Below are 7,278 nucleotides of genomic sequence, written 5' to 3' on the forward strand. Positions count from 1 at the left end.
CAAGGGGTGGGACCGCTGTACTGCAAAAAATGGCCCATATAAACGGGCTTTAGGACTAGTAGACTATAATGGTATTACATTTTAAAATTCTATAGCAACAAAACTATGATACATATCAAATAGATATTTACCAGATATGTTCCCCAGGTACAGTAGCATATTCTGAAAGTGAGATTAAGTGAGATTATAGCTGTTTTCTATGGAATGGCAAGGGTGAATGACAAAATTGAATGCCCATAGACTATAATAGGATTGCATTTAGTGCTATAGAAGCACAAATATGAGACATATCAAGTAGATGTTTACCACATATGTTCCCCACGTACAGTACCATATTCTGAAAGTGAGATTACATCAGATTATAGCTGTTTGCTATGGAATGACAAGGGCGAATGACAAAATGGAATGCCCATACACTTTAATGGGATGTAAAATTAAAAGTTTGAAGCAACAAAATTATGAGACATATCAACTAGATATTTACCAGATATGTTCCCCAGGTACAGTAGCATATTCTAAAAGTGAGATTACATCAGTTTATAGCTGCTTTCTATGGAATGACAAGGGTGAATGACAAAATAGAATGCCCATCCTATTATATAAAAGGCCAAGTGTGTTTGTCCGAAGCTGTCATGCGCAGTAGAGACAGCACGAGGAGAAACACACCTGGCCTTACCTGACATGCTGTTTGCAGGGATGGGGCGAAAGGGGGCGTGGCCGGACTGGGGCGTAGCCATTGCCGGGCGCGGGAGAGAGGGGAGAGAAATAGAAAGAGAGGGGGAGAGACAAAAACAGATAGGAAAGAGCAGAAGAGAGGGGAAAGAGCAGAAGAGATGGGGGAGAGAGAGCAAAAGAGAGTGGAAAGAGCGAAATAGACGGAAGAGAGAGAAAAAGAGAGGGGGGAGAGAGAGAGCAAAAGAGAGGGGGAGAGAGAAAATAAGAGGGGAAAAGAGAGAAAGCAAAAGAGAGGGGAAGAGAGAGAGCAAAAGAAGAGAGGGGGGAGAGAGAGCAAAAGAGAGGGAGGAGAGAGAGCAAAAGAGAGGGGGGGGAGAGAGAGCAATAAAGAGGGGAAGAGAGAGAGCAAAAGAGAGGGATGAGGGGAAAGAGCAAAAGAGAGGGAAGAGAGAGCAAAAGAGAGGGGGAGAGAGAGAAAAAGAGAGGGGGAGAGAGAGCAATATAGAGGGGTAGAGAGAGAGCAAAACAGAGGGGGAGAGAGAGAGCAAAAGAGAGGGGGGAGAGAGAGTAAAAGAGAGGGGGGAGAGAGAGAGAGAGAGAGAGAGAGAGAGAGAGAGAGAGAGAGAGAGAGAGAGCAAAAGAGAGGGATGGAGAGAAAGAGCAAAAAAAGGGGAGAGAGACAGAGCAAAAGAGAGGGGGGAGAGAGAGAGCACAAAAGAGAGGGGGGAAGAGAGAGCACAAAAGAGAGGGGGAGAGAGAGCACAAAAGAGAGGGGGGAAGAGAGAGCACAAAAGAGAGGGGGAGAGAGAGCCCGCAATAGAGGGGGGAGAGATAGAGCGCAAAAGAGGGGGAGAGAGAGTGCAAAAGAGAGAGAGAATGCAAGAGAGAGAGGGAGAGAGAGAGCAAAAAAGAGAGGGGGAGAGAGAGCAAAAGAAGAGAGGGGAGAGAGAGAGCAAAAGAGAGGGGGAGAGAAAGCAATAAAGAGGGGAAGAGAGAGAGCAAAAGAGAGGGATGAGGGGAAAGAGCAAAATAGAGGGAAGAGAGAGCAAAAGAGAGGGTGAGAGAGAGAAAAAGAGAGCGGGAGAGAGAGCAATATAGAGGGGTAGAGAGAGAGCAAAAGAGAGGGGGAGAGAGAGAGCAAAAGAGAGGGGGAGAGAGAGCAAAAGAGAGGGGGGGAGAGAGAGAGAGCACAAAGAGAGGGATAGAGAAAGAGAGCAAAAGAGAGGGATGGAGAGAAAGAGCAAAAAAAGGGGAGAGAGACAGAGCAAAAGAGAGGGGGGAGAGAGAGAGCACAAAAGAGAGGGGGGAAGAGAAAGCACAAAAGAGAGGGGGAGAGAGAGCACAAAAGAGAGAGGGGTAGAGAGAGCCCGCAAAAGAGGGGGGAGAGATAGAGCGCAAAAGAGGGGGAGAGAGAGTGCAAAAGAGAGAGAGAACGCAAGAGAGAGGGGGAGAGAGAGAGCAAAAAAGAGAGGGGGAGAGAGAGTGCAAAAGAGGGGGGAGAGAGAGCAAAAGAGAGGGGGAGAGAAAGAGAAAAAAAGAGAGGGGGAGAGAAAGAGCAAAAGAGAGAGGGAGAGAAAGAGCAAAAGAGAGGGGGAGAAAAAGAGCAAAAGAGAGGGGGAGAGAAAGAGCAAAAGAGAGGGGGAGAGAGAGCAACAGAGGTGGAGAGAGAGAGAGAGAGAGAGAGAGCAAGGGGTGGGACCGCTGTACTGCAAAAAATGGCCCATGTAAACGGGCTTTAGGACTAGTAGACTATAATGGTATTACATTTTAAAATTCTATAGCAACAAAAATATCAGACATATCAAATAGATATTTACCAGATATGTTCCCCAGGTACAGTAGCATATTCTGAAAGTGAGATTACATCAGATTATAGCTGCTTTCTATGCTTTCTATGGAATGGCAAGGGTGAATGACAAAATGGAATGCCCATAGACTATAATGGGATTACATTTAAAAGTGCTATAGCAACGAAAATTACGAGACATATCAAATAGAAATTTACCAAGTATGTTCCCAAGGTACAGTATCTTATATTCTGAAAGTGAGATTACGTCAGATTATAGCTGCTTTCTATGCTTTCTATGGAATGGCAAGGGTGAATGACAAAATGAAATGCCGATAGACTATAATGGGATTGCATGGAACAGGTATATATAAACTGCTATTTATCACATAAAGTATTTCACAACAGATATAGAACCAACATATTAAAATACCATAGAAAGTAAGTGGTATATAGTTTTACGTACACTATACAATACAGAGAATATAGGGTAAAACTTCAAAGTGACCTGTATACTTATAACCAGATCAGAAAAGTGTATATCACCCCTGTTGGTATGTAAGTTCCTGCATATAATGGAAGCAGAGGAAAATGTATTTTCCAATATGTGTCCCTGGAAAGCGGTGTGGACAATTCCAAGCGGTGGCCTCAGAAAATGCTGTCAATGGATACTGCTCTTATTATACTGAGAGGACTGTGATCCCCCTCCGAAATGGAACTTTTTAAAACAAAAGCAGAGAGTGCAAACCACTCTAAGAGTAAAAGTATTTAATTCAAATTGTAAAGCGCAAGTAAAAAATATACGTACAGGAATTAAAAACAACAAAGCATATAGTGCATATCACCACAGAAACTCTGTTGCAGGCCAGATGAGTGTTGACTTGTGCCCTTCCTACAGTCTAAGCGCAACCGGAACGTCGTGAAGACTTGGAGGTGCGGGGCTACACAAAGTTGTAATAGTCTGTGTCTGGAGATCATGTGACTACGATATAGCTCCTCAACGCGTTTCATCGGGATCCGACCCAACTTTGTCAAGAAGTGATATATCAACAAACCGCTTAGAACCTTTTGAATTCAGCGGGCTGTCAAAGGTCAGGTACGTTGCAGCGTCTGATTCGCTGACTACATGTCACTTAATGATTGGCTACTGAACGCCAATGAAATCCTCCCAAGCAGCTGTCATAGCGATATGTGATATAATACATAAAGTGCTAAGAAGGCATATACCTAGCTATTGGACAATACTTATATAGCTATACACATACAAGCATGTATTAAGTAACACTGTAAAAGGGGTACAATGTAAAAAATTCAGTAATATAAAAACTTTGCAACGCAAATAAAACGCTTATGATTGAAAACATTAGAACAGCTGCTTGGGAGGATTTCATTGGCGTTCAGTAGCCAATCATTAAGTGACACGTAGTCAGCCAATCAGACGCTGCAACGTACCTGACCTTTGACAGCCCGCTGAATTCAAAAGATTCTAAGCGGTTTGTTGATACATTACTTCTTGACAAAGTTGGGTCGGATCACGATGAAACACGTTGACGAGCTATATCGTAGTCACATGATCTCCAGACACAGGCTATTACTTTGAGTAGCCCCGCACCTCCAAGTCTTCACAGCGTTACGGTTGCGCTTAGACTGTAGGAAGGACCGAGTGACACAAGTCAACACTCATCTGGCGTGCAAAAGAGTTTCTGTGGTGATATGCACTATATGCTTTGTTGTTTTTAATTCCTGTACGTATATTTTTTACTTGCACTTTACAATTTGTATTAAATACTTTTACTCTTAGATTGGTTTGCGCTCTCTGTTTTTGTTTTACAAGTTCCATTTGGGAGGGGGATCATAGTCCTCTCAGTATAATAAGAGCAGCATCCATTGACAGCATTTTCTGAGGCCACCGCTTGGAATTGTCCACATCGCTTTCCAGGGACATATATAGGAAAATACATTTTCCTCTGCTTCCATTATATGCAGGAACGTACATACCAACAGGGGTGATATACACTTTTCTGATCTGGTTATAAGTATACAGGTAACTTTCAAGTTTTACCCTATATTCTCTGTATTGATATACCACTTACTTTCTATAGTATTTTAATATGTTGGTTCTATATCTGTTGTGAAATACTTTATGTGATAACTGGAAAGCGCAGTTTATATATACCTGTTCCATGCAATCCCATTATAGTCTATGGGTATTCCATTTTGTCATTCACCCTTGTCATTACATAGAAAGCAGCTATAATCTGACGTAATCTCACTTTCAGAATATGTGCTACTGTACCTTGGAAACATATTTGGTAAATATCTATTTGATATGTCTCGTATTTTCTTTGCTATAGCACTTTTAAATGTAATCCCATTATAGTCTATGGGCATTCCATTTTGTCATTCACCCTTGTCATTACATAGAAAGCAGCTATAATCTGACGTAATCTCACTTTCAGAATATGCTACTGTACCTGGGGAACATATCTGGTAAATATCTAGTTGATATGTCTCATAGTTTTGTTGCTATAGAACTTTTAAATGTAATACCATTATAGTCTACTAGTCCTAAAGCCTGTTTACACGGGCCATTTTTTGCAGTACAGCAGTCCCTTGCTCTCTTTCTCCCCCTCTCTTTTGTGCTCTCCCCCTCTCTTTTGTTCTCTCTCCCCCTCTCTTTGCGCTCTCTCTTGCTCCACCTCTCTTTTGCTCTCTCTCCCCCCTCTCTTTTGTTCGCTCTTCCCCCTCTCTTTTGCTCTCTCTCCCCCTCTTTTGCGCTCTCTCTCCCCCCTCTCTTTTGCTCTCTCCCCCCCCTCTCATTTGCTCCCTCTCCCCCCTCTCTTTTGCTCTCTCTCCCCCTCTCTTTTACGCTCTCTCTCTCCCCCTCTTTTGCGTTCTCTCTCTCTTTTGCGCTCTCTCTCCCCCCTTTTGTGTGCTCTCTCTCCCCCTCTCTTTTGCGCTCTCTCTCCCCCTCTCTCTTGCGCTCTCTCTCTCCCCCTCTCTTTTGCACTCTCTCTCTCCCCCTCTCTTTTGCTCTGTCTCTCTCCCCTTTTTTTGCTCTCTCTCTCCATCCCTCTCTTTTGTTCTCTCTCTCCCCCTCTCTATTGCTCTTTCTCCCCCCCTCTCTTTTGCTCTCTCTCCCCCTCTCTTTTGCTTTCTCTCCCCCTCTCTTTTGCTCTCTCTGTCCCTCGCTTTTGCTCTCTCCCCATCTCTTTTTCTCTCTCCTTTCCCTCTATTTTGCTCTTTCCCCCTCTTTTGCTCTATCTCCCCCCTCTCTTTTGCTCTTCCCCTCTCTTTTGCTCTTCCCCTCTCTTTTGCTCTTCCCCTCTCTTTTGCTCTCTCCCCATCCCTCTCTTTTGCTCTCTTTCTTCCCCTCTCTATTGCTCTCTCTCCCTCCTCCTCTCTCTCCCCCTCTCTTTTGCTTTCTCTCTTTCCCCCTCTTATTTTCTCTCTCCCCCTCTCTTTTGCTCTCTCTCTCCCCCCTCTCTTTTGCTTTCTCTCTTTCCCCCTCTTATTTTCTCTCTCCCCCTCTCTTTTGCTCTCTCTCTCCCCCTCTCTTTTTCTCTCTTTTCCCTCTATTTTGCTCTTTCCCCTCTATTTTGCTCTTTCCCATATATTTTTGTCTCTCCCCTCTCTCTCGCGCTGAACATTCCCGGCCACGCCCACGCTCCTGCCGACCTCGCCCACTTTTGCCCCACCGCCGCAAACAGCATGTCAGGTAAGGCCAGGTGTGTTTGTCCTCGAGCTGTCTCTACTGTGCATGACAGCTTTGGACAAACACACTTGGCCTTTTATATAACAGGATGGGCATTCTATTTTGTCATTCACCCTTGTCATTCCATAGAAAACAGCTATAATCTGATGTAATCTCACTTTCAGAATATGCTGCTGTACCTGGGGAACATATCTGGTAAATATCTACTTGATATGTATCATAGTTTTGTTGCTTTAACACTTTTAAATGTAACCCCATTATAGTCTATGGGCATTCCAGTTTGTCATTCAACATTGTCATTCCATAGAAAACAGCTATAATCTCACTTAATCGCACTTTCAGAATATGCTACTGTACCTGTGGAACAAATCTGGTAAATATATAGTTGATATGTCTCATAGTTTTGTTGCTTTAACACTTTTAATTTTACCTGCCATTAAAGTCTATGGGCATTCCATTTTGTCATTCACCCTTCTCATTCCATAGAAAACAGCTATAATTTGACGTAATCTCACATTCAGAATATGCTACTGTACCTGGGGAACATATCTGGTAAATATCTACTTGATATGTCTCATATTTGTGTTTCTATAGCACTAAATGTAATCATATTATAGTCTATGGGCATTCCATTATGTTATTCATCCTTGTCATTCCATAGAAAGCAACTATAATCTCACGTAATCTCACTTTCAGAATATGATACTGTACCTGGGGAACATATCTGGTAAATATCTACTTGATATGTCTCATATTTGTGTTTCTATAGCACTAAATGTAATCATATTATAGTCTATGGGCATTCCATTTTGTCATTCAACCTTGTCATTCCATAGAAAGCAACTATAATTTTACGTAATCTCATTTATAGAATATGCTACTGTACCTGGGGAACATATCTGGTAAATAGATACTTCATATGTCTCATATTTTTGTTGCTATGGCACTAAATGTAATCCCATTATAGTCTATGGGCATTCCATTATGTTATTCACCCTTGTCATTCCATAGAAAGCAGCTATAATCTGAAGTAATCTCACTTTCAGAATATGCTACTGTACCTGGGGAACATATCTAATAAATATCTATTTGATATGTCTGA

The sequence above is a fragment of the Bombina bombina genome, chromosome 6 (genome assembly GCF_027579735.1).
Source record: "Bombina bombina isolate aBomBom1 chromosome 6, aBomBom1.pri, whole genome shotgun sequence".
In the NCBI taxonomy this organism is placed as follows: domain Eukaryota; kingdom Metazoa; phylum Chordata; class Amphibia; order Anura; family Bombinatoridae; genus Bombina; species Bombina bombina.